Here is a 27,734-nt window from a genome sequence, read left to right as displayed (position 1 = left end):
AAAAATACAAAAAAAAAAAAAAATTAGCCGGTCGTGGTGGCAGGCGCCTGTAGTCCCAGCTACTCGGGAGGCTGAGGCAGGACAATCGCTTGAACCTGGGAGGCAGAGGTTGCAGTGAGCCGAGATCGCGCCACTGCACTCCAGCTTGGGCGACAGAGTGAGACTCAGTCTCAAAAAAAAAAAAAAAAAGTTTTTCTGTGTTACAAAAACAAGAGGCCAGGTGCGATGGCTCACGCCTGTAATCCCAGCACTTTGGGAGGCTGAGGTGGGTGGATCATGAGGTCAAGAGATCGACACTATCCTGATCAACATGGTGAAACCCCATCTCTACTAAAAATACAACAATTAGCTGGGCAGGGTGGTGTGCACCTGTAGTCCCAGCTACTTGGGAGGCTGAGGCAGGAGAATTGCTTGAACCCAGGAGGCGGAGGTTGCAGTGAGCCGAGATCGTGCCACTGCACTCCAGCCTGGCAACAGAGTGAGACTCCATCTTAAAAAAAAAAAAAAAAAAACAAAAAACCCCAGGATTCCATTCTTAAAACAAGTTGATAAATTGCTTTTTATTAAAGGTGCAAGTGGCCTGGCACGGTGGCTCACGCCTGTAATCCCAGCACTTTGGGAGGCCAAGGCGAGTGGATCACGAGGTCAGGAGATCGAGACTGTCCTGGCTAACACGATGAAACCCTGTCTCTACTAAAAATACAAAAAATTAGCTGGGCATAGTGGCGCTACTCAGGAGGCTGAGGCAGGAGAATAGCGTGAACCCAGGAGGTGGAGCTTGCAGTGAGCCGAGATCGCGCCACTGCACTCCAGTTTGGGCGACAGAGCAAGACTACATTTCAAAAAAAAAAAAAAAAAAAAGTGCAAGTGCCTAAGTATTAAACTTCACATGAGAAAACAAAAACTGTATTTAGTTATGGTTAAGTGCTTTTTAAAAAATTACCTAATTAAAAGCTGTGCTGCTGTCTTGCACTGAAACTAACAGGTAAACCATGGAGAAACTGTAGTTTCTTAGTGAGGATTGCTCTGACTATGCTGTTTAAAATTACTACCCTACCCAGTACTTTCTATTTCCTTACACTGCTTTATTTATTTAATTTGTTATTATTATTATTTTTGAGACAGGGTCTTATTCTGGTTGCCCGGGCTGGAGTGCAGTGGCATGATCTTGGCTCACTGCAGCCTCAACCTCCTGGGCTCAGGTGATTCTCTCACCTTAGCTTCCAAGTAGGTGAGATTGTAGGTGCACGCCATCACACCTGGCTAATTGTTTGTATTTTTGGTAGGTTTTGCTCTTGCCAGGCTGGTCTCAAACTCGTGGACTCCTGCAGTCTGCTCACGTCAGCCTCCCAGAGTGTCGAGATTACCAGTGTGAACCACCGCGCCTGACCTATTTATTTTTCACATTTTTTTAATAGCATTTATCACTCTTTTTGTATGGCTGGGGGACAGGGTCTCACTGTCACCCAGGCTGGAGTGCAGTGGCACGATCATGGCTCCTTGCAGCCTCCACCCCGGGGCTCAAGTGATCTTCCCATCTCAGCCTCCTGTGGAGCTGGGACCAAAGGTGCACACTACCACACCTGGCTAATTTTTTTTTTTTTTTTTTTAGAGATGGGGTCTCCCTATGTTGTCCAGGCTGGTCTTGCTCTTGGGCTCAAGCAGTCCTCCTGCCTCAGCCTCCTAAATTTCTGGGATTACAGGCATGATCCATGATGGCTGTCCAGTTTCTAGTATCTTTATATGTGAAAATGGGGCTGATGATACATACCCAAACTATCTCAAAGGGCATCTTGAGAAGATGGAGAGAGAATCGTGAAAAAGCACTTTGAAAATTGTAAGACTCCCTACAAATGTAAGATATTGTTAATGACCTTACAAAAACCACCTTTTTAAAATGATTTGGAATCATAGACTCTAAAAGTTGATTCTAGTGGTCATCTAGTCCAAATTCTTAGCTACTGAAAAAAACCCTTTTCCATAATTCCTGATGCATGATAATTGCTTTTGCTTCAGCATTTCTCTATTGCTGTTGAACAAGATCAAATTGTTATTTATGTTCACTTAAAATTGTCCTTCTTCAAAAACTTTATTAACTTATTTTTTATCTCTGGAGCTCAGAGACAGATCTTCTTCCTTTATATGATAGCCCTTTTATGACATCCTCATTTGAGATCTTCATCATCTCACCTCAAAATCGCAATAGCCAGCCAGGCGCTGTGGCTCACGTCTGTAATCCCAGCACTTTAGGAAGCTGAGGTGGGCAGATCAGTTGAGGCCAGGAGTTCAAGACCAGCCAACAACAAAACCCCATCTCTACTAAAAATACAAAAATTAGCCGGGTGTGGTGACTTGTGCCTGTAATCCCAGCTACTCGGGAGGCTGAGGCAAGAGAATCACTGAAGCCCAGGAGGCGAAGGTTGCAGTGAGCTGACATCGCACCATTGTACTCTAGCCTGGATGACAGAGCAAGATCTTTGTCTGAAAAAAAAAAAAAAAAAAAAAAGCAATAGCCACTTAACTGGCTTCTACCATCTCCCGTTTTTCTTTCACACTTCCAGAAGATTTATTCTAAATAGACATCTGATAATATTACTTGCCTTAAAACCTATCCCTGTCTCCCCATGGTTTTCAGAGAAGTCTGACATTAGCAAATAATAGTTACAACTGCCATCAAGCACAGGCAGTGTACTAACCACTTTACAAATACCATCTCATTTAATCCTCACAATTATTCTGAAAGGTGTTGGGTCCACTTTTTTTTTTTTTTAATCTTTGCTGTTGAAGTAGATCAACAATGCCATTTGCCTATTGAAAAATAAGATTTTTCCAGGATTCTGTTAAAAGAAGATAAATTGTTAGTATAACAGTAGCTTCTGTCTTTCTTTGCATAGCGTCTCTTCTTACTACTACACACTGGTGGCACATGATGCGTTTAGTGCATAGTAGCATGGTGTGGAGATCAGACCACAGTGCTTTACTTTAGGGCATCCAGGAGAAATTTAACAATTCTCAGTAACTCTCAGCCTTAATGGGCTTGTTTATTGTTAAAATTCATCTTTATCAAAGGAAGCACCAGTTAATGATTTTTCTCCTGGCCCAACATGCTGGGTATTAACTGGAATTGCTGAGTGATTTGCAGTGGGGAAACCATGAGAGCAATTTCATGTTTGTCCACAAATTATCATTAGCAGTTTCATTTGCAGATTGAAGGAGCAGGAGGAATGGGCTCTTCGCCAGTTACAGCTTCCCTCCACTTAGGGTGTTAGTTCAATTATGTCCAATTAACTTTTATTGCAGATAGTGATGATAATTACTTGCAAGTCAGTTTTTGGCTGCAGTTAAACCAAGACTGAAGTATGAACCTGATGGATTTTAATAACTGTTATGACACATTTCACACCCTCACTCCACTGCAGTTATTTCTTTTTCTAGGCCTCTTTTAGACAAGAAGTCAAAGCATTGAAAAGTCCATCTCACAATTAAAACATACTGTCCTTCCTTGGAAGAGACTTGTAGGATCATATTTTAAAATAATCTATTAGGAGCAGTCTTAATGGCTTTTTACATTCTGAGATCATACCCTTGAGTTCACTGTTGCTTATCATAGGAGAATAGACTGAGATATAACTAAATGTCATTCCTAGCAATATATGCTAATTTTAAGATTATAGTAACTGGCAAGGTACAGTCTGGTTTTCTGATTGCATTTTAAATTCTCTTCTAAGTGCAAAAGAAAACTTGGTTTGGACACTTTAAAAATCAGTAGGACATTGGCTGTAATCCAGTGCCTGTAATCCCAGCATTTTGGGGAGACGAGGTGGATTGCTTAAACCCAGGAGTTTGAGACCAGCCTGGGAAACATAGTGAAACTCCTTCTCTACAAAAAATATTTTTAAAAATTAGCTGGGTGTGGTGGCACATGTCTGTAGTCCCAGATGCCTAGGAGGCTGTGGTGGGAGAATCACCTGAGCCCGGGAAGTCGAGGCTGCAGTGATTGCATCACTGTGCTCCAGCCCGGGCAACAGAATGAGATGCTGTCTCAAAAACAAAAGAAGTCTGGGTGCGGTGGCTTACACCTGTAATCTCAGCACTTTGGGAGGCCGAAGCGGGAGGATCACTTGAGGTCAGGAGTTCGAGACCAGTCTGCCCAACACGGCGAAACCCTGTCTGTACTAAAAATACAAAAGTTAACCGGGCACGGTGACATGTGCCTGTAATCCCATCTACTTGGCAGGCGGAGGTGGGAGAATTGCTTGAAGCAGAGGTTGCCGTGGTATGAGATCCCATCACTGTACTCCAGGGTAGGTAACAGAGCAAGACTCTGTCTCAAAAAGAAAAGAAAATCAATAGGAGACTGAGGACACGTCTCTTTTGCTGTATAGGAATTTTAGGGTTTTTTTTTTTTTTGAAACAGAGTCTTACTCTGTTGCCCAGGCTGGAGTGCAGTGGTGTGATCTTGACTCACTGCAACCTCGGCCTCCCTGGTTCACGTGATTCTCCTGCCTCAGCCTCCCGAGTAGCTGGGATTACAGGCGTGTGCCACCACACCTGGCTAATTTTTGTATTTTTAGTGGAGATGGGGTTTTACCATGTTGGCCAGACTGGTCTCAAACTCCTGATCTCAAGTGATCCGCCCACCTCAGCCTCCCGAAGTGCTGGGATTACAGGCATGAGCCACCATGCCCAGCTAGTAGGTTACTTTAATAGAAAGTTACATATTTTTGGAAGTAACCCTTATAAGATGGATAAAGAGGGATAGAAACAAGGGACGTAGTTTGCCTTTCTTGAAGAAGACTCGTAGGTCCCCTTCTGCTTTCTTCAAACTTTCTTGTCAGTATTGTTCTTTGATGGTTACCCTGAAAAGTGGACTTATAAGCAAAATATTTTTAAAATTTTAATTTTATTTGGATTTTTTTGTTACTTCTTAAAATGTGGGTATAAGCAAAATCTTATCTCTTTAAAATGCAAAAGACAGGCCGGGCACTGTGGCTCATGCCTGTAATCCCAGCACTTTTGGAGGCTGAGGTGGGCAGATCATTTGAGGTCAGGAGTTTGAGACCAACCTGGCCAACATGTTGAAACACCCTGTCTCTACTAAAAATTAAAAAATTAGCCGGGCGTGGTGGCACGTGTTTGTAGTCCTAGCTACTTGGGAGGCTTGAGGCAGGAGAATTGCTTGAACCCGGGAGATGGAAGTTGCAGTGAGCCGAGATCGCACCACTGCACTCCAGCCTGGGTGACAGAGCAAGACTCTGTCTCAAAAAAAAAAAAAAAAAAAAAAAAAAAAAAAAAAGCAAAAGAAAAGTAGATTCCAGCTGGTGCTGTTATTAGATTTGCAGGTGACTTGCTGCTGTTTTCATTTTGGATGTAGCCTGCCTTCGTATCCTTTGTTGTTGTGTACTCTATCTAAGGGTGTATCAGTTTCCTTGGATATCTTCATGGGCTTGGCTGCATAAAAATTTGGTTGAGCTGGGAGCTGTGGCTTACGCCTGTAATCCTAACACTTTGGGAGGCCAAGGCAGGCAGATCACCTGAGGTCGGGAGTTTGAGGCCAGCCTGACCAACATGGAGAAACCCTGTCTCTACTAAAAATGCAAAAAAAATTAGCCAGGCGTGGTGGCGCATGGCTATAATCCTAGCTACTTTGGAGGCTGAGGCAGGAGAATCGCTTGAACCCAGGAGGTGGAGGTTGCAGTGAGCCCATATCGCACCATTGCACTCCAGCCTGGGCAACAAGAGTGAAACTCTGTCTCCAAAAAAAAAAAAAAAAAAAAAAATTGGTTGAATATGACAGTGCATTTTAAGAGCCTATTTTTTGTTAATGTTTGTTTAAAGTAGGGGGATAAGTTGATGGCTGCTTGCAGAAGGGTCATAACACACTTGTTCTACCTCTAGAACTTCACAGGCCCCGCTAACAAGGAAAGAGGAGGAAAGGGGGAGTATATAAACATCATCCTTGTACGACAAAGCTTTTCATTGGTTGTTACTGAAAACCATTCTGCTATAGAATAACCAAGTCCCTGCTGGCCAGCTGCTGTTGGTGTGAAAGTGGAGAAGCTAGCTATAGTGGGTACTTTTCAGGAAGTTGGAGATAAAGTTTATGATGTCATTTGAAACTTTTTGGATGATGTGAGGAAAGAATGTCAAAACGGTTACACTCTGGAAGATATAAGAAGGCTTTCTTTTAAAATATAAGAGAGTTTGCATGACACTTGATGAGGTTCTGGATGTGTGTTTAGAAGGAAGGACCTTGAGAAACTCTTTTTAAAATGTGAACATGGGGTGGGCATGGTGGCTCACAACTGCAATCCCAGCACTTTGGGAAGTCAAGACAGGAGGATTGCTTGAGCCCAAGAGTTCAAGACCAGCCTGGGCAACATAGTGAGACCCTGTCTCTACAAAAAACTTAAAAATTAGCCAGGTGTGGTGGTGCATGCTTGTAGTCCCAACTGTTGGGTGGGGGTGTGGGGGTTGGGGAAGACTGAGGTGGGAGCAATTGAGCCCAGGAGGTCGAGGCTGCAATTGCGGTCATACTACTGCACTGAATGAAGCCTAGACAACAGAGTGAGACCCTATCTTAAAAAAAAAAAAAAAGATAAAAAAAAGAAAAGTGAACATGGCAGTTAAAGAGATGGTAGTGAATGTCAGGTATGAAGAAGGGAGGATCATTAATAGCTCCTCCTTCAAGATAGACATTTCTTTTTCTGTTTGTTTCTTCTTTCTTTTCTTTTTTTTTTTGAAATAGGGCCTCGCTCTGTCACCCAGGCTGGAGTGAAATGATGTGATGTTGGCTCACTGCAACTTCCACCTCCTGGGTTCAAGCAGTTCTCGTGCCTTGGCCTCTCGAGTAACTGGGATTAAAGGCACATGCCACCACACCTGGCTCATTTTTGTATTTTTGTAGAGATGGGGTTTCACCATGTTGCCCAGGGTGGTATTGAACTCCTGACCTCAGGTGATCCACCCGACTCACCCTCCCAAAGTGCTAGGATTACAGATGTGAGCCACTACGCCCAACTTGTTTGTTTCTTCTTTCTTGAGACGGGGTCTGGCTCTGTCGCCCAGGCTGGAGTGCAGTGGCACGATCACAGCTCACTGAAGCCTCAAACTCTTGGGTTTAAGCGATTCTCCCACCTTAGCTCCCAAGTAGCTGGGACTGCAGGCACACACCACCACAACTGGCTATTTTTTTTTTTTTTTTTTTTTTTTTTTTTGAGACAGAGTCTTGCTCTGTCGCCCAGGCTGGAGTGCAGTGGTGTGATCTCGGCTCACAGCAAGCTCCGCCTCCTGGGTTCACGCCATTCTCCTGCCTCAGCCTCCTAAGTAGCTAGGACTACAGGCGCCTGCCATCACGCCCAGATAATTTTTTTGTATTTTTAGTAGAGACGGGGTTTCACCGTGTTAGCCAGGATGGTCTCGATCTCCTGACCTTGTGATCCGCCCGCCTTGGCCTCCCAAAGTGCTGGGATTACAGGTGTGAGCCACTGCGCCTGGCCTACACCTGGCTAATTTTTTTTTAGACATGGTCTCACTTTGCTATCCAGGGTGGTCTCAAATTCTTGGGCATGGCCAGGCACGGGTGGTTCACACCTTTAATCCCAGCACTTTGGAAGGCTGAGGTAGGCAGATCACCTGAGGTCAGGAGTTCGAGACTAGCCTAGCCAACATGGTGAAACCCAGTCTCTACTAAAAATACAAAAATTAGCTGGGCGTGGTGACACGTGCCTGTAATCCCAGCTGCTCAGGAGACTGAGGCAGGAGAATCACTTGAACCCAGAAAGTGGAGGCTGTAGTGAGCCGAGATCACACTCCAGCCTAGGCAAAGATCGCATTCCAGCCTAGACTGTCTCAAAAAAAAAAAAAAAAAATTCCTGGGCTCAAGTGATCCTCCTGACTCAGTCTCCCAAAGAGCTGGGATTGCAGTCATGAGCCACTGCACCTGGCTCAGGATAGGTGGGTTTTTTTGTTTTTTGTTTTTTGTTTTTTGCTTTCCAATGGTGACATTCTCTATCTTTAGAATAAGGGAGTCCATGAATGCTCACAGTGGAAGCATTCCCAGAACATAGTGGAAGTAGGGAGATAATTTGAAGTATAGGCACTGGAGAAAATGTTATTCAAAAAACTGTTGAGAAGAAATTGGAAGTTGATGAGGCAGAAAGATACAGGAAACCTATTCCAAATGGCAAGAACCCCAGTGGCACAGTCACCAATTTAGAGATGTCTTCTCCATTAAGATAAATGAGAATAGTTGCTAACAGACCACTCTCACCTCTTTTTCATCTCCAACCCAACCCTTTCTAGACTTCAACCTTGTATTTTTTAAAATAAAAAACTTTGTCCAGGCACAGTGGCTCACACCTGTAATCCCAGCTTTTGGGAGGCCAAGGCGGGCGGATCACGACATCAGGAGATCGAGACCATCCTGGCTAGCACAGTGAAACCCCGTCTCTACTAAAAATACAAAAAAAAAATTAGCTGGGCGTGGTGGTGGGCACCTGTAGTCCCAGCTACGCCGGCTACTCAGGAGGCTCAGGCAGGAGAATGGCGTGAACCTGGGAGGCGGAGCTTGCAGTAACTCAAGATCTCGCCGCTGCACTCCAGCCTGGGCAACAGAGCAAGACTCCGTCTCTAAAAAAAAAAAAAAAATTGAAACAATTTGAAATATATAGAACAGTTGTAAGTATGCTAGAAATAATTTTTTTTTCTTTCAATCATTTGAGAGTGTTGCTGACCTGATGCTCCATCATCCCTGAATACTTTAGTATTTCCTATAAACAAGGGGCATTCTCCAACTTTACCACAATACAACTGTCAAAATCAGGAAAGTAACATTGACACATTACTTCCATATAATTATCAGATCCTCTTCAAATGTTGCTTATTAGTATACCAGTTATATGCTTTATAGCAAAAAGGATCCAGGTCAGAATCACACATTGCATTTATTTTTCATGTTGTCTTAGTCTCCTCCAGTCTGAAACAGTTTCTTCAGGCCTTCTTTGATGTTCATAACCTTGATGCTATTAAGTTATTTTGTAGAAAGTCCCTCAATTTGGACTTGTCTGGTGGTTCCTCGTGTTTAATTTAGGTAACATATCTTCAACAGGAATATCACAGGAGTGATGCTGTGTTCTTCATTGCATGATTTCAAAAGGTACAGAATTTTGATTTGTATCATTACTGATAATGTTTGATCACTTGATTAAGGTGGTGTTTGCTAGGCTTTTCCAAAGTAAAGTTACTCATTTTCCCTTTGTAATTAGTATTTTTAGGAGACAGGGCTTAGAAACTATACAAATATTCCATTCCTTTTCAGCCTTTCAATGTATTAGTTTGTTTACATTAGTATGAACTAATGATTTCTTGTTTTATTTTATTATTTATTTTGATGCTCAGATTATTCCTGATTTGGCCAGTAAATCAAGAAAAAAAATTGTATAAATATATGTTTAATCATAAAGATGCCCAAATAATCTGCCATTCTTTTATTTCAATAGGTTGACAGATAGATACTCCCCAAACTAACACCTTACAGGCAATGGTAGAAAAGAGAAATTCACAACTGTTGAATTCCGGTAACATGCCTGCTTTACCCAGTGTACCCACTCACTGTCTTCTCTAATTTCTACTGTGTAAACTTCTCTCTCTGGGGTTTCCCTCACCAACTAAGCATCTTGTGGCTTCTTTGTCCTTTGATATTTCACTGTTATTCTTTGAGCACTTCCTTTCCTGCACAATAAGATATATTAGACTCATGTAGTACTTTCTCCACCTCAGTCAATTCTCCAAGGAGCCTTGGTTCCTTTCAATGGAAAATGCAGTATTTAGAAACCAAGAGTAGGCCCTGTTGGGGCTCATTGCAATTGGGTGGGAGTGATCACTGCATCCAATACTCTTCTCATTCTGTTTGGGTAGCTTCCATTTCTAATTCAATTGAAGTGACTTAATAGAACTGGGTAAAAGTTGATAAGGACACTGAGTTGGTAAGGGAGGTCCCAAAGAGAAAGAAATTAAAGAGGACAGTGGGCCAGGCACGGTGGCTCACGCCTGTAACCCCAGGAATTTGGGGGGCCAAGGCAGGTGGATCACAAGTTCAGGAGTTCAAGACCAGCCTGGCTAAGATGGTGAAACCCCATGCGTACTAAGAATACAAAAAATTAGCTGTGCGTAGTGGTGGGCACCTGTAATCCCAGCTACTCGCGAGGCTGAGACAGAGAGTTGCTTGAACCCGGGAGTAGAGGTTGCAGTGAGCTGAGATCCCGCCACTGCACACTCCAGCCTGGGCGACAGAGCAAGACTCCAACTCAAAAAAAAAAAAAAAGGACACAGAATGAAGAAGATGTGTACCAGTAATAGAAGAATTTTGAACTTTTGTTTTCTACCACTATCCATAAGATTACTTGTCAGGGGGTGTTAGCTTTTTTTTTTTTTTTTTTTTTTTTTTTTTTTTTTTGAGGTATCTTTGAGATAAAAGAAAGGCAAGGCTGGGCTCTGTGGCTTACATCTGTAAGCCCAGCACTTTGGGAGGCTGAGGCAGGCAGGCAGATCACCTGAAGTCAGGAGTTCAAGACCAGCCTGGCTAACATGGTGAAACTCCATCTCTACTAAACTAAAAATACAAAAATTAGGTGGGTGTGGTGGCGGGCATCTGTAATCCCAGCTACTCGGGAGGCTGAGGCAGGAGAATCATTTGAACCTGGGAGACAGTGGTTGTAGTAAGCCGATATTGCATCACTGCGCTCCAGGCTGGATGACAGAGTGAGACTCCGACTCAAAAAACAAAAGTAAATTAATTTTAAAAGAGAGGGCAAATTACAATTATTTGGGCATCTTTAGAGTTACATGTATATTTATTGGATTTTTACCCCCCGATTAACTCAATGCTAAAATAATGTTGACTTAAATGAACCTGTTTGGTGGGACTTAATATGTGGTATAAAATGCATATTTGACAGGTTAGAAGCAGTCACACACTTTGATAAATAGCAATACTGAGGCCAGACGCGGTGTCTCATGCCTGTAATCCCAGCACTTTGGGAGGCCAAGGCAGGCAGATTGCCTGAGCTCATGAGTTCCAGACCAGCCTGGGCAACATGGCAAAAAACCCGTCTCTATAAAAAACAAAAAAATTAGCCACGTGCAGTGGTGTGCACCTATAATCCCAGCTACTCGGGAAGCTGAGGCAAGAAGATCCGTTAAGCCTAGAAGTTCGAGGTTGCAGTGAGCTATGATTGCACCACCATACTCCAGCCTGGATGACAGAGTGAGACCCTGTCTCAAAAACAAACAAAAAAGCAATTCTGAATGACTTGAATTTCTCAGGGCCACAGAAGGGAGCCAAATAATTCTGATCATTGAGTGAGTTGTGGTACTTTCAACACTTTAGAGGTTTAAAGGACTGCTTTAGGCTGGTACAGTGGCTCACGCCTGTAATCCTAGCACTTTGGGAGGCCGAGGCGGGCGGATCACCTGAGGTTGGGAGTTCGAAACTAGCCTGACCAACATGGAGAAACCCCATCTCTACTAAAAATTCAAAATTAGCTGGGTGTGGTGGCACATTCCTGTAATCTTAGCCACTCGGGAGGCTGAGGCAGGAGAATCGCTTGAACCCAGGAGGCGGAGGTTGCGGTGAGCCAAGATCGTGCCATTGCACTCCAGCCTGAGCAACAAGAGCGAAATTCCGTCTCAAAAAAAAAAAAAAGACTACTTTATTAGTTTTTTATTTGTTTTGCAGACAGTTCCTGAAATGAGGAAGCTTCCTAAAGTGAATTTCAGAATGTTTTTTTTTATCTGTGTGTTTACTCTAGCTATGAAAGTATTATTCTAACAGGGACTGTATATCTGTTTTTCCTTCCTGTAGATTGACCCAGCATTCCAAATTTCATTAGCTGGTTGTGGTCGGCCAGGTGTGGAAGGGGGTGCTCCACCTCTTCCTTTAAGCTTTAATTCTTGGGCCCCTTTAAGGCTTAGCAGCCTCTTGAGCTTTCAGAGACCCTTTAGCTTCAGAAACCTGCTAATTCCTTGGACATGTGGAGCGTGAACCATAAATCTTCAAGTTATAGTGAGTCTCAGTGACAAGCAGTGTAAGTGCTTTGATTTTCACTAAGGCTATATAGAAGCCTTTGACAAAGGTTATTACATATCAGGATTCCTCATGGTCCATTCTCAGGCTGGGGGAGGAGAAGGAAGGGCCTAAAGGGAATAGAATGCATTAATGTATCAAACTTGTCTTTCTGTATTACCTTATAATCTGCCTTGGCAAGATTGGCAAACTAGCCCTAGATAACAGAAGAATAGAAGATACAGTGGGGGCTGGGCATGGTGGCGTGAGCCTGTAATCCCAGCACTTTGGGAGGCCGAGGAGGGTGGATCACGAGGTCAGGAGATCGAGACCATCCTGGCTAACATGGTGAAACCCCGTCTCTACTAAAAATACAAAAAAATTAGCCGGGCGTGGTTGCGGGCGCCTGTAGTCCCAACTACTCAGGAGGCTGAGGCAGGAGAATGGCGTGAACCCGGGAGGCGGAGGTTGCCGTGAGCTGAGATGGCGCCACTGCACTCCAGGCTGGGCGACAGAGTGAGACTCCGTCTCAAAAAAAAAAAAAAAAAAGATACAGTGAAGGGCAGTGTGTTAGCTATAAGTAAAACTTAATTCTCCCTGCCCTGAATTTACTGTCCTTTCTGAAGCTCTTCACTAGAAATGTAGGACAAGGCTTTGTGCACAGAGAACTAGTTAGAAGTTGTCAGACCAAATGGATACATAGTGGATACATGGCCAAGTATACATGTGAAATCCTTTTCTCCAGAAAATTCAAAATAATATAGAGAGCAGGGAGATGCTTCCTGCTAGAGACCTGCACGGGCTGTGTGATGCCCAGCGTCCAAGAGATGTCACAGCACAAGTGTCGACATGAAAACTGACTTAGGAAAGGTACGAGTTGAGAGTAGGCTTCAAGTCAGGGTTTACTTCTCACATTCAGGGAGAGAATGAGGATACAACGGGAAGGGTTTTCTGTGCTAGGATTGCTTGAGAATGAGAGGTAACTATTCCATCATTAGTTGTATTGTATTTTGATACAGTTTACTCTGTGTGAATAATACAGCTCTCCCCTGGGCGAATAAAAGTCTGACCACTTCAAGCTTTTCTTTGCCTATATATAGTCATTTTCCCAGCAGATTCTTACCTTGGTTATAGTTGCTGTCTTATCCTTCACTTTGAAAGGATTTTCACTATGAATTGATTTCAAAGTGTTAGGCTAGCCAAAGCATAAGAATGAGTTACATTGCAAAGTGTTGGCCTAGGAGAGGTGATTCCTCCAATTCATTAGGAAGTCAGTAATTACATGCACACTTAAAAAACCTATGGCCAGGTGTGGTGGCTCACACCTGTAATCCCAGCACTTTGGGAGGCCGAGGTGGACAGATCACAAGGTGAGGAGATCGAGACCATCCTGGCCAACAAGGTGAAACCCCATCTCTACTAAAAATACAAAAATTAGCTGGGCGTGGTGCCTCACACCTGTAATCCCAGCACTTTGGGAGGCCAAGGCAGGCGGAGAGGAGATCGAGACCATCCTGGCTAACATGGTGAAACCCCGTCCTACTAAAAATACAAAAAAATTAGCAGGGCGTGGTGGCAGGCACCTGTAGTCCCAGTTACTCGGGAGGCTGAGGCAGGAGAATCGCTTGAACCTGGGAGATGGAGTTGCAATAAGCCGAGATTGCGAGATTGCGTCATTACACTCCAGCCTGGGCTACAAGAGCGAAACTTTGTCTCAAAAAAAAAAAAAAAAAAAAAAAAATTAGCCAGGCATGGTGGCGCATGCCTGTAATCTCAGCTACTTGGGAGGCTGAGGCGGGAGAATTGCTTGAACCTGGGAGGCGGAGGCTGTAGTGAGCCGAGATTGTCCCACTGCATTCCAGCTGGGTGACAGACCAAGATTCAGTCTCCAAAAAAAAAAGGTATAAAGAAGTATAAAATGTGAAGTGGTGGTTTGGTTCTGTTGTGACCTGTGTTTCATAGGAAAGTAATAATGATAATTATTATTATTATTATTTTTTTTGAGACAGAGTTTCACTCTGTCGCCCACGCTGGAGTGCAGTGGCGCGATATTGGCTCACTGCAGCCTCCACCTCCTGGGTTCACGCCATTCTCCTGCCTCAGTCTCCCAAGTAGCTGGGACTACAGGTGCCCACCACCATGCCCGGCTAATTTTTTGTATTTTTAGTAGAGACGGGGTTTCATCGTGTTAGCCAGCATAGTCTCAATCTCCGGATCCGCCTGCCTCGGCCTCCCAGAGTGCTGGGATTACAGGCGTGAGCCACCGCGCCCAGCGGAAAGTAATAGTAATTATTATTGCCTTTTTTTTTTTTTTTCTTAAAGAGAGGGGATCTTACTCTGTTGTTGCCCAGGCTGGAGTACTGTGGATATTCACAGGTGCCATTATGGCACACTGCAAGCTCAGGCTCCTGAGCTCCAGCAATTCTGTCCTCTCAGCCTCCTAAGTAGTTGGGACTACCAGTTTATGCCACCACACTTGGCTAATTTTTTAAAAGTTTTTAAAGAGATGGAATTTTACTGCGTTGCCCAGGCTGCTGTTGAATTCCTGGCCTCAAGCAGTCTTCCTACCTCAGCCTCCTGAGTAGCTGGGATTACAGATGTGAGCCACTGCGCCCCACAAGAGCCAACATGTAAATAATGTTTACTGTGTATCAGGCACCTAAGCACTGGAATCTGTTAAACCCAAATTTAATCTTCAAAACAATCTCGGCCAGGTGCGGTGGCTCACACCTGTAATCCCAGCACTTTGGGAGGCCAAGGCGGGTGGATCACCTGAGGTTAGGAGTTCGAGATCAGCCTGGCCATCATGGTGAAACCCCATCTCTACTAAAAATACAAAAAATTAGCCAGGCATGGTGGCAGGAGCCTGTAACCCCAGCTACTTGGGAGCCTGAGGCAGAAGAATCGCTTGAACCCAGGAGGAAGAGGTTGCAGTGAGCCGAGATTGTGCCACTGCACTCCAGCCAGGGTAGGATAGTGAGACTCTGCCTCAAAAAAGGCTGGGCGCAGTGGCTCATGCCTATAATCCTAGCAGTTTGGGAGGCTGAGGCAGGTGGATCATTTGAGGCCAGGAGTTCAAGACCAGCCTGGCCAACATGGTGAAACCCTGTCTCTACTAAAAATACAAAAAATTAGCTGGATGCACTGGTGCGAGCCTGTAATCCCAGCTACTAGGGAGGCTGAAGCAGGAGAATCACTTGCACCCGGGAAGCGGAGGTTGCGGTGAGCCAAGATCTCGCCACTGCACTCCAGCCTGGGCGACAGAGCGAGACTTCGTCTTAAAAAAAAAAAAAAAAAAAAAAAAATCTCATGAAGGTGGGGTACATTTTATAAATGGTGGTAAACTGTGTTCCCAAGGTCACACAGCTGGTAAATGCAAAGAGCTGGGATTCAAATTTAGTCAGTGTGCTTCCAGTCTTCTCTTACCCACTTCTATATAGTAACTTTTTGTTAATCCCAGGTTTCTTGAGGTGATCTGAGCTTCAGTTGACATTTACCCGTGGATATTCCCCTTTTGAAAACTTCTCCAAGAATGACTTGTCCTTGCCACTGCATCTTTTTCCTGGGTTACTTCCTGGCTCTGTCAATTTTATGTTTCTGTAATCCAAATTAGGAGAAACTGATTTGTGTGTTATCCTAAACTAGACAGTCTAGGAATGAGTTTTTTTTTTTTTTGAGACAGGGTCTCGCTCTGTCACCCAGGCTGGAGTGCAGTGGCACGATCTTGGCTCACTGCAAGCTCCGCCTTCCGGGTTCACACCATTCTTCTGCCTCAGCCTCTCGAGTAGTTAGGACTACAAGCGCCCGCCGCCTCACCCGGCTAATTTTTTGTATTTTTTAGTAGAAATGGGGTTTCACCGTGTTAGCCAGGATGGTCTCGATCTCCTGAGCTTGTGATCCGCCTGCCTCGGCCTCCCAAGGTGCTGGGATTAACAGCCGTGAGCCACCGCGCCCGGCCGAGTTTGTTTATTTTTTAAAGAGACAGGGTTTTGATAGTTGCACAGGGTGGACACAAACTCCTGGGCTCAAGTGATCTTCCCACTGCAGCCTCCCAAGTAGCTGGGATTACAGGTATATGTCACTGTGCCCAGCAAGAATGAGAATTTATCCCCACAAAATGTTGTAATGCATTTGATGATCAAATACAAGTGACTTCATAATTTTTGTGTGCATATAATTTTAAAAAATTCTTGTTATACCATATTTACATACCCAGCATTTATATTATAAGCATTTTTGTTTGTCTTTAGATATTCTTTAACAATATTAACATATTAGGAGGCTCATGCTAATGTTATTAGATGAATACCCCAAAATTTATGTAACCATTTTCCTGCTTTTGGAGTTATTTAGATTCCATAATCCATTTAGATTATTTCCAGTTTTTAAATAATTATGAACAGCACTGCAGTGAAGAGAATTTCCTGTAAATCTTTTTTCACATCTTTGATTATTTCCCTAAATTTTATTTTATTTTATTTATTTATTTTTTTAAGACAGGGTCTCACTGTGTCACCCAGGCTGGAGTGCAGTGGTGCATTCATAACTCACTGCAACCTCGAGCTCCTGAGCCTAAGTGATCCTCCTGCCTTAGCCTCCCGAGCAGCTGGGACCACAGGCATGGGCCAACACACCCAGCTAATTATTTATTTTTTGTAGAGATGGGGTCTCTGTGTTGTCCTGGCTGGTCTCAAATTCCTGGTCTCAAGTGATCCTGCCATCTCAGGCTCCCAAGTGCTGGAATTACAAGTGTGAGCCAGCATGCCTGGCCCCTCGATATTTTGATCTTATGGGACTGCCATTGTATGTGCAGTCTAGTGTTGACTGAAATGGGGCATGCCTGAAAACAAAACATTGTTATTAACTATAGTCACCATGTTGTACAGTAGATCTCTTGAACTTGTTTCTCTTGCTTAGCTAAAATTTTGTTTCCTTCTCCCCAGTCACCCCTCTCCAGCCCATTATCTCTCTGCTTCTGAGTCTGACTTTTTTTAGATTCTACATATTAGTGAAATTATGCAGTATTTGTCTTTCCGTGTCAGACTTATTTCACTTAACATAATGTCCTGCAGGTTCATTCATGTTACTTAAAATGGCAGGATTTCTTTCTAAGGCTGAATAGTCTTTCATTGTGTTTATATACATTTTATTTCATCTGTTCATCCATTGATAGACTGACACTTAGGTTGATTCCGTATCTTGGCTGTTGTGAATAATGCTGCAGTGAACATGGGAGTGCAGGTATCTTTTCAACATGCTGATTTCATTTCCTTGTATATATGCTCAGTAGTGGGATTGCTGGATCATATGGTAGTTCTGTTTCCAGTTTTATGAGAAACCTCCATACTGTTTTTCCTAATAGCTGTGCTAATTTACATTCTCACCAACAGTGTACAAAGGTTCCTTTTCTCCACATCCTCTCCAACAATTTTTTTTACATATATATTTTTAATAGCCGTTCTGACAGGTGTGAGTTGATATGGGGTATTTTTGTTTGTTTTTGGTTTTTTGTTTTTTGAGACAAGGTCTCACTCCCATCACCCAGGCTGGAGTATAGCGGCATGATCATGGCACACTGCAGCGTCGACTCCGTGAACTCAGGTGATCCCCCCACCTCAGTCTCCCGAGTAGCTGGGACTACAGGTGTGAGCCACCATGCCCAGCTAATTTCATTGTGGTTTTAACTTGCATTTCTCTGACAGTTACCAATGTTGAGCATTTTTTCACGTACCTATTGGCCATTTGTATGTCTTTGGAGCAGTGTCTTTTGAGTTCTATTCCCATTTCTTAATTGGGTTGTTTTGTTGCTGTTAAGAGTCATTTCTTTATGTATTTTGGATATTAACCCCTTATTGGATGTATGGTTTGCAAATATTTTCTCTCTCCCTGTAGATTGTCTCTTAACTCTGTTTTTGTTTCTTTGGGTTTTTTTTTGAGACGGAGTTTCACTCTTGTCATCCAGGTTGGAAGTCCAATGGTGCGATCTCGGCTCACTGCAACCTCCGCCTCCCATGTTCAGGCAATTCTCCTGCCACAGCCTTCCGAGTAGCTGGTATTAACAGGTGCCTGCCACCACGACCACCTAATTTGTATATATTTAGTAGAGATGGAGTTTCTCTATGTTAGCCAGGCTGGTCTTGAACTACTGACCTCAGGTGATCTGCCCACATCAGTCTCCCAAAGTGCTGGAATTACTGTCATGAGCCACTGCACCCATCCTCTTCAATATTTTATACTTATTAGTGTATGAGTCTTTCACCTCTTTGAATAAATTTATTCCCAAGCCTTTTCTTTTTTTTTTGGTAGTTATTGTGAGATTGTTTTCTTTATTTCTTTTTTGGATAGTTTGTTCTTAGTACATAGAAACACTGCTGATTTTTATACATTGATTTCCTTATGCTACTACTTAATTGAATTTGTTTATTAGTTCTAATAGTTTTTTGGAGTCTTTAGGGTTTTCTGTATGTAAGATCATGTCATCTGCAAACAGAGAAAATTTTACCTCCTTTGCCGATTTAGATGTCTTTTTATTTATTTTTCTTGCCTAAGTGCTCTCTCTGGGACTTACAGTACTATGTTGAATAAAAGTGGCTGGAGTGGGCCGAGGCGGGTAGATCATGAGGTCATGAGATCGAGACCATCCTGGCCAGTATGTTGAAACCCCGTCTCTACTAAAAATATAAAAATCAGCCGGACATGGTGGCGTGCACCTATAGTCCCAGCTACTCAGGGGGCTGACGAAGGGGAATCGCTTGAACCCCGGGAGGCAGAGGTTGCAGTGAGCTGAGATTGCATCACTGCACTCCAGCCTGGGCGACAGAGCGAGACTTCATCTCAAAAAAAAAAAAACAAAAGTGGCTAGAGTGGTCCTTGTCTTTTTCCTGATCTTGGAGGAAAAGCATTCAGCTGTCCACCATTGAGTATGATGTTAGCTGAAGTCTTGTCGTATATGGCCTTTATGTATTGAGGTACATTTCTTTTATACCCAATTTGTTGAGTTTTTCTCATGAAAGTATGTTGAATTTTGTCAGATGCTTCATTTATTTATTTATTTTTTATTTTTTGAGACGGAGTCTCGCTCTGTCGCCCAGGCCAGAGAGCAGTGGCGCAATCTCGGCTCACTGCAAGCTCCGCCTCCAGGGTTCACACCATTCTCCTGCCTCAGCCTCCCGAGAAGCTGGGACTACAGGCGCCCGCCACCACGCCCGGCTAATTTGTATTTTTAGTAGAGACGGGGTTTCACCATGTTAGCCAGGATGGTCACGATCTCCTGACCTCATGATCCGCCCGCCTCAGCCTCCCAAAGTGCTGGGATTACAGGCTTGAGCCACCACGCCCGGCCTGTCAGATGCTTTTTTGCATCTGTTGTGATGATCATATGGTTTTTGTCCTTCACTTTGTTTGTATGGTTTATCACATTTATAGATTTGTTTATGTTGAACCACCCTTGTATTCCTGGGATAAATCTCACTTGATCATGGTGAATACTTCTTTTAATGGGCTGTTGAATTTGGTTTGTTAGTATTTTGTTGAGGATTTTTGCATATTTGTTCATCAGGGATATTGACCTGTAATTTTCTTGTAGTGTCCTTGTCTCGCTTTGGTATCAGGGTAATGCTGACATTATAAAATGAGTTTGGAAGTGTATCTGGAAGTATTTCGTCTTCTTTGATTTTTGGGAAGAGTTTGAGAAGGATTGGTACTAGTTTTACCTTAAGTGTTTGGCAGAATTCTTCTGGTCTCTTGATGTTTTCATCGCCTTGCTGAGCATAGACCCAGGTAATTATGAGCAAAATTCTACTCAGTCTGACAGCTCTGCTTACAGTTATGAATGTGATTAAATGCAGTGGTCACTCTACCTTTCTAAGGTAGTTCAGCTCAAGTTACAGTGATCCAGTCCTGATAGAGCTTTGAAACCTCAAGTCTATTAAATAACGTAATGAAAAATTGGCTTAGTGAGGTGGTTCACACCTATAATCCCAGCACTTTGGGAGGCTAAGGTGGGTGGATCACTTGAGTTCGGAGTTCAAGACCAGGCTGGGCAATATGGCAAAACCCCACTTCTACCAAAAAAAAAAAAATATATATATATATATATATATATATATATATATATATATATATATACACACACACACACACAGACACACACACACAATTAGCTAGGCATGATGACGTGCCTGTAGTCCCAGCTACTCAGGAGGCTGAGGTGCAAGGATTGCCTGAGCCCAGGAGGTGGAGGTTTCAGTGAACCAAGATCACACCACCATATTCCAGTCTGGTGACAGAAGGAGGCCGTGTCTCAAAAAAAAAAAGCGGGGGTGGGGAGAACACTCATTTTTACTTAATAGGAATTAAAACATTAAAACACAGAAGCCTGCAGCCATAAAAAAGAATGAGTTCATGTCCTTTGCAGGAACATGAACGAAGCTGGAAACCGTCATTCTGGCAAACTAACACAGGAACAGAAAACCAAACACCGCATGTTCTCACTCATAAGTGGGAGCTGAACAATGAGAACACATGGACATAGGGGAACATCATATACCGGGACCTGTCGGTGGGTGAAGGGTAAGGGGAGGGAGAGCTTTAGGACAAATACTAATGCATTTGGGGCTTAAAACCTAGATGACACGTTGATAGGTGCAGCAAACTACCATGGCACATGTATACCTATGTAACAAACCTGCATGTTCTGCACATGTATCCCAGAACTTAAAGTAAAATAAAAAACAAAAATACAGAGGCCAAATAATACTTTTCAATACAGTGCAGAAGTAGTGCCCAGGCTTGAAAGAAATAAAAAATAAAAAGTCCAGCCTGGGCAACATGATGAAACCCTGTCACTACTAAAAATACAAAAAATTAGCCAGACATGGTAGCTCATGGCTGCAGTCCCAGCTACTCGGGAGGCTGAAGTCGGAGGATCACCTGAACCCAGGAAGTCAAGGCTACAGTGAGCCAAGATTAAGCCACCACACTCCAGCCTGGACCACCTAAGTGAGACCCTGTCTCAAAAAACTGAAGGAAAAAAAAAGTACCAGGCATTTTTATCTCCTCTTTCCTCTCACTCCCCTAGTAAAGTTACCTGTACACACACGCATACACACACAGTTGTTAACACTTGTATTATCCATGTACCACAAATTTCCGGAGCCTGGAATTAAAGTATGTGCTATCCTTCAGGAATGTGAGCCAGTAAAAGTTATTAAACATTTATTATATGAATAATCTTGCCCCTGACTCTGTAACATGGAAGGATGATTAGTAGACAGGCTGTGGTCTTAGGAAGGTCACACTCAAATTGAAAAGTTAGAATATGCAGGGAGAATACTTCCCTGGTACCTGAATAATAAAGAATTCAAGAGAAAACTCTGGATCAGAGATGAGTTAAGTAATAATAAGTAGATCCCCGAAAGAGTATCCTTGCCAAAGAGAGCAGTGGTATCGATAGTACCTTTGGGGGAATCAGGGTGGGGACACGAAACAGGATGGGAAGAGGACCTGTTGTGACAGGTTCTAAGGGTGTAGTTTAGAAGTAGGTTTCCAAATGCCTTGAGCCACATGTGTTCAGCAGCATGAAGATGGTTTGTAGCAGATATATTTCTAGATTTTCAGGAGAGTAAGTCTAGAGTAAATACCCATCTCTCTTCCTTGCTGTTTCCTCTAGCCTAGAGTTGTGAGGTCACAATTGCAAGTGACTTTACGGTCCCCTATTGAGTTAAAGATGGAGAAGAAAAAGGCCTTTGAGCAATGGCTAAACATTATTCAGGTCAGTCATATAGTGAAATGTACTAGTTGGAGGATTCTTAGTTATTTGGGCTAACAAAATTACCTGTTGAATGGATTGTTTCATTGTAACAGACCATAAAGATGACTGATTTTGCAGTCTGATTTGATAAACTTGTAATTTTTGAAGTCTTTGGTGCTGCTTATTTTTCCCAGAGCAGCATTTTGTTGTCTCCCTTAGGTTTAAGCTACATTTCTTGGAACCCAGGAGTAATGGAATAGGGAGCAGTGTAGGATAAAACTTTCCCCTTGATTATCAAAAGGAGTCTTTTGGCTGGCACCGTGGCTCATAACTGTAATCTCAGCACTTTGGGAGGCCACTTGAGGCCAGAAGATTGCTTCAGCAGGAGTTCAGCGGCAGCCTGGGCAACAAAGTGAGACCCCATCTCTACAAAAAATTTTTTAAAAATTAACCAGGTGGTAGCACGCCCCTCCCAGCTACACAGGAGGCTGAGGCAGGAGGATTGCTTGAGCCGGGGAAGTTGAGGCTACAGTGAGCCGTGTTTGTGCCACTGCACTCCAGCCTGAGTGACAGAGTGAGACCCTGTCTCAAAAAAAAAAAAAAAGTAGTCTTTTTTAGGTAAGCCTTTGGCTCATGGATGAGAAGAATCAGATATTGGCAATGACTTTTTTTTTTTTTTTTTTTTTTTTTTTTTTGAGACAGAGTCTCACTTTGCTGCCCAGGCTGGAGTGCAGTGGCGTGATCTTGGCTCATTGCAAGCTCTGCTTCCCGGGTTCACACCATTCTTCTGCCTCAGCCTCCCGAGTAGCTGGGACTATAGGCGCCTGCCACCATGCCCAGCTAATTTTTGTTTTTGTATTTTTAGTAGAGACAGGGTTTCACCGTGTTAGCCAGGATGGTCTTGATCTCCTGACCTCGTGATCCGCCCACCTCAGCCTCCTGGGATTACACGTGTGAGCCACTGCACCTGGCTTTTTTTTTTTTTTTTGGAGACAAAGTCTCACTTTATTGCCCAGGCTGGAGTGCAGTGGCATGATCTTGGCTTACTGCAACCTCTGCCTGCTGGGTTCAAGCGATTATCGTGCCTCAGCCTCCCAAGTAGCTGGGATTACAGGTGCACACCACCATGCCCGGCTCTTTTTGTTTTGTTTGTTTTTTTTGTTTGTTTGTTTGTTTTTTTTTTGGAGATGGAGTCTTGCTCTGTCACCCAGGCTGGAGTGTAGTGGTGCCATCTCGGCTCACTGCAACCTCCACCTCCTGGGGTCAAGTGATTCTCCTGCTTCAGCCTCCTGAGTAGCTGGGACTATAGTCTCGAGCCACCATGCCCGGCTAATTTTTGTATTTTTAGTAGAGATGGAGCTTCACCATGTTGGCCAGGCTGGTCATGAACTCCTGACCTCAAGTGATCCATCCACCTCAGCCTCCCGAAGTGCTGGGGATTCCAGGCGTGAGCCACCACGCACAACCTCCAGTTTTACTTTTTAATTCAAGTGTGTAAACTTCATTTTTGAGCCACAGCATGAATCAGAAGCTGGACTGGCCACCCTGGGTTTTTGGGGGCTAGGGGAGCAGTTGTTTTTTGTCTGTTTTTTTTTTTGTTTGTTTGTTTGTTTTTTGAAGGCAGTGAAAGGAAGGCAGAAGAGAACTAATGAAGTACTGAAAGATGCTAGATTGTGAGTGGCGAGGCTATGCTGGGAAGTGAGCTCTCTAGAGATCACTTTATCCCCCATTCCCCAAGGAAAAATGCCTTTGCCAGTACTTTATCTTCTCCTTTTCTCATCAAAAAACATGAGGCTGGGCTGTGTGGCCCATGTCTGTAATCCCAGCACTTTGGGAGGCCGAGGTGGGTGGATTGCTTGAGGTGGGGAGTTGGAGACCAGCCTGGCCAACATGGTGAAACCCTGTTTGTACTAAAAATACAAAAATTAGTCGGGCATGGTGGTGCACACCTGTAATCCCAGCTACTCAGGAGGCTGAGGCAGGAGAATTGCTTGAACCCAGGAGGCAGAGGTTGTAGTGACCTGAGATCGTGCCACTGCACTCCAGCCTGGGCAACAGAGCAAGACTCCATCTCAAAAAAATAAAAATAAAAAAATACAGCTGAGGGTTTTGTTTTGTTTTGTTTTATTTATTTATTTATTTATTTAGAGACGGAGTCTCGCCCTGTGGCCCTGGCTGGAGTGCAGTGGTGCCATCTCAGCTCACTGCACCCTCCACCTCCCAGGTTCAAGCGATTCTCTTGCCTCAGCCTCCTGAGTAGCTGGGATTACAGGTATGTGCCCCCATGCCTAGCTAATTTTTGTATTTTTAGTAGAGACGGGGTTTCACCATGTTGACCAGGCTGGTTGCGAATTCCTGAAGCTGAGGTTTTCTTACTGGCACAAATCTACCGTGAAGGCAGAGGTGGTCCTTTTTCAGATGCCACCCAGGAAAGCAGAGAGTGTGACATCAGAACTCTAATAAAACCTCTTCTGGTGGGGGACAGGGAGCAGAGATGAAAGCACTTTTGAATTTTCCAGTAGGGAAAAAGGTTTGTTCCTTAATTAGAGGTAGTCTGGGAAATGCTAGCACTTGTTCAGGTGCCCCAGGAGAGTTGGAAAAGCTTAGTTCTGTGGTCACTGTGATACCGTAGTCCCCCTGCCTTGGGTAGCTAACGTAGCATACCAGCTGGCATTAGGAAAACTAGCTAAAGCTCACAGAGAGGCTCTGCCAAAGTGATCAATCTTTCTCTGTAATGTCTGTAACTCATTTGGCCTGCTCCAGGTTACTACTTGATTCTCTTCTGCAGTTAAGAGTTGAATTCTGAAACACTTTCAGAGAGTAGTGCTAGTGCTGATTTCTGGATCTAATTCTGGAAATACCAGCTGTACAATTATATTGGAATTCACATTTAAGAAAAAGTCAGACCCCAGTCAATTCTGTCCAGGAAAAAAAAAGAAAACAAAAGAAAAATAGAAAAAGCCAGATGGTAATCAAAAGGTGTGGGTAGTTTGAAGCTTTTAAATAAAACGCCTTCACTCAGCCCTCGGGCCTCTGGAGGATTCCTTTATTCTGACATCTCTGCTTTCTAGAATATGTTGTGGGGAGAGGTTGTTTCATTCTTGTTTCATCACAACCCTCATGACCTTGCCACAGTCTGAGCTCATTCTGTACCTTTTCTACCCTAGCAGGATCTGATTCTTGACCTCAGTGAAACTGGTCAAGGGGCTTGTGGACTTTCTTAGTACTTCTGGAAAGGATGACAAATGGATCCCAGAATTCTTTTTTTTTTTTGACGCAGAGGCTTGCTATGTTGCCCAGGCTGGAGTGGAGTGGCGTGATCTCGGCTCACTGCAACCTCCGCCTTCTGGACCCAGGTAATTCTCCTGCCTCAGCCTCTTGAATAGCTGGGATTACAAGCACATGCCACCATGCCTGGCTAATTTTGTATTTTTTGTAGAGACAGGGTTTTGCCATGTTGGGCAGGCTGGTCTCAAACTCCTGACCTAATGTGATCCTCCCACCTTGGCCTCCCAAAGTGCTTGGATTACAGGTGTGGGCCACTGTGCCTGGTTGGATCCCAGAATTCTTTTTTTTTTTTTTTTTTAAAGACAGAGTTTCGCTCTTATTGCCCAGGCTGGAGTGCAACGACGTGATCTAAGCTCATTGCAACCTCCACCTCCCAGGTTCAAGCAATTCTGTCTCAGCCTATCGAGCAGCTGGGGTTACAGGCACCCGCCACCATGCCCGGCTAATTTTTTGTATTTTTTTAGTAGAGACGGGGTTTCACCACGTTGGCCAGTCTGGTCCTGAACTCCTGACCTCAGGTAATCCACCCGCCTTGGCCTCCCAAAGTGCTGGGGATTACAGGCATGAGCCACCGCACCCGCCCTGGATCCCAGAATTCTTAAAGCAAGGGTCACAAATTATGGGCTGTAATCTTAGCAGTTCGTTTCATGCCAGTGAGAGCTCTAGAGTATTCTAGACTTGTGGAAGTTTCTTCTTGGGACTGTAATCACGGAGGACCTCAAGCTCTGTTTCTTACTGGTTCACTCCTTCCTGCCCAAACTAAAAGTTGACTTTCCGGAGTCTGCTGAATTCACCTCTTATCTTTACTTCTTTGTTTGCTATCAATAAGTTCATTAATGCCTCTTTGCCATAGTTTAGCTGTTTTTTCTTTTGTTTTGTTTTGAGACAGAGTCTCGCTCTGTTGCCGAGGCTGGAGTGGAGTGGTGCGATATCGGCTCACTGCAGCCTCTGCCTCCCCAGTTCAAGTGATTCTCCTGCCTCAGCCTCCTGAGTAGCTGGGACTACAGGCGCCCACCGCCACGCCCAGCTAATTTTTTTATTTTTAGTAGAGACGGGGTTTCACCATATTGGCCAGGCTGGTCTCGAACTCCTGACCTTGTGATCTGCCCACCTTGGCCTCCCAAAGTGCTGGGATTATAGACGTGAGCCACCGCGTGCAGCCCTAGCTGGTTTAATTCTCTCTGTTCTTACTATTGAAATCCAAAGGTGTGGTTTGAGGGGCAGTATGTTACAGGTCACCTCTTAGGATCCACATCTCCTACTCATCTCTTGGTTGCAGGTATCAGGATTTAATAGATATGAGATTGCAGTAATCATTCAAACATTGGCTCCTTCTGGATTCATAAATTTCCCTGAAGAAGGAGAAAAAAAGACAAAGATTGGTTCTTTCCAAAAAATACTGGGAAAAAAATATCTGCAAGACCACTGAGTGAAGGTGTTTTTGTATCCCCATCATCAGAGTATCAGCTATACATATGTGAACGTTTCTTAAGGTTGAGGTTTTTGGTTTATCAGTGATTTTTTCCCCTTATTTTAAAATTATTATTATTATTATTATTTTGAGACATAGTCTCACTCTGTTGCCCAGGCTGGAGCACAGTGGCGCCATCTTGGCTCACTGCAAGCTCCGCCTCCTGGGTTCATGCCATTCTCCTGCCTCAGCCTCCTGAGTAGCGGGGACTACAGGCGCCCGCCACCACGCCTGGCTAATTTTTTGTATTTTTTAGTAGAGACGGGGTTTCACCGTGTTAGCCAGCATAGTCTCGATCTCCTGACCTTGTGATCCGCCCACCTTGGCCTCCCAAAGTGCTGAGATTACAGGCGTGAGCCACCGCACCCGGCCTTTAAAATTATTGGTAGAAATAATATACATGCCAAAGTATAAAGACAAAAAATTGCCCCCAGATAGTAGCGGCTATTCATGTTTTTCATGTTTTAGAGTATTTCTTTCCAGTCCTTTTTTAAAGCTGGTGAGGAGGGAGGGTGTTTTTTGTTTTTGTTTTTGTTTTTTTTTTTTTAAGACGGAGTCTTGCACTGTTTCCCGGGCTGGTGTGCAGTGGCACAATGTCAGCTCACTACAACCTCTGCCTCCCAGGTTCAAGCAATTCTCCTGCCTCAGCCTCCTGAGTAACTAGGATTACAGGTGCCCACCATCATGCCTGGCTAATTTTTTGTATTTTGAGTAGAGACGGGGTTTCACTATGTTGGCCAAGCTGGTCTCAAACTCCTGACCTTGTGATCCCCCTGCCTCAGCCTCCCAAAGTGCTGGGATTACAGGCTTGAGCCACCACGCCCAGCCAGTGTTGTTATTTTGTATATGTTGCAAAATACTAAATATATGGTTTTCCTCTTGCTCTTGTTCACTTAACATTGATACACACTGAAAGGTAAAAATAAGACTAATCATACTCTACCTTCCTCAGTTATTCCTGTAGGTGTGTATCGGCTTCCAAAATCGTAAAAAGTAATATTCCAGATTCTGCAGTGTATGATTGAGGCCAATTGCAGAGTCCAAGAAAGCACTCTCTTATTTAGTGTTCTGAGTTTTCTTGTTGTTTTATAAAACCTTCTATATGCTGTCTGACCTTGGATTTAGCAGTCTTTTCATTTACCTATCTTTCCCTTAGAAGG

The 27,734-nt window shown here is 43.8% G+C and overlaps 1 protein-coding gene across 12 annotated transcripts in view; it reads left to right on the top strand.

Annotated features, from left to right (window-relative positions):
* FAM222B (family with sequence similarity 222 member B) overlaps positions 1 to 27,734 on the top strand; it is a 99,348-nt gene that overhangs the window by 56,289 nt on the left and 15,325 nt on the right. For 3 of the 12 annotated variants that reach the window (XM_054458719.2, XM_063656087.1, XM_054458722.2), the window contains exons 2-3: positions 9,110 to 9,157; positions 11,864 to 12,086. The exons of 3 other annotated variants lie outside the window; for them this stretch is intronic. The gene's annotated coding sequence lies outside the window, so the exon portion shown is untranslated. Of the gene's footprint in view, positions 1 to 9,109; positions 9,158 to 11,863; positions 12,087 to 21,739; positions 21,837 to 25,095; positions 25,172 to 27,734 lie in introns of those variants that run through there. 6 more of the 12 variants (XM_054458723.2, XM_063656086.1, XM_054458724.2 and 3 more) reach the window with 3 other exon arrangements.

Source organism: Pongo pygmaeus, chromosome 19 (genome assembly GCF_028885625.2).
Source record: "Pongo pygmaeus isolate AG05252 chromosome 19, NHGRI_mPonPyg2-v2.0_pri, whole genome shotgun sequence".
Taxonomy (NCBI): Eukaryota; Metazoa; Chordata; class Mammalia; order Primates; family Hominidae; genus Pongo; species Pongo pygmaeus.
Note: the sequence above shows the minus strand (reverse complement) of the source record. Positions and strands in the feature narration are given on the sequence as shown.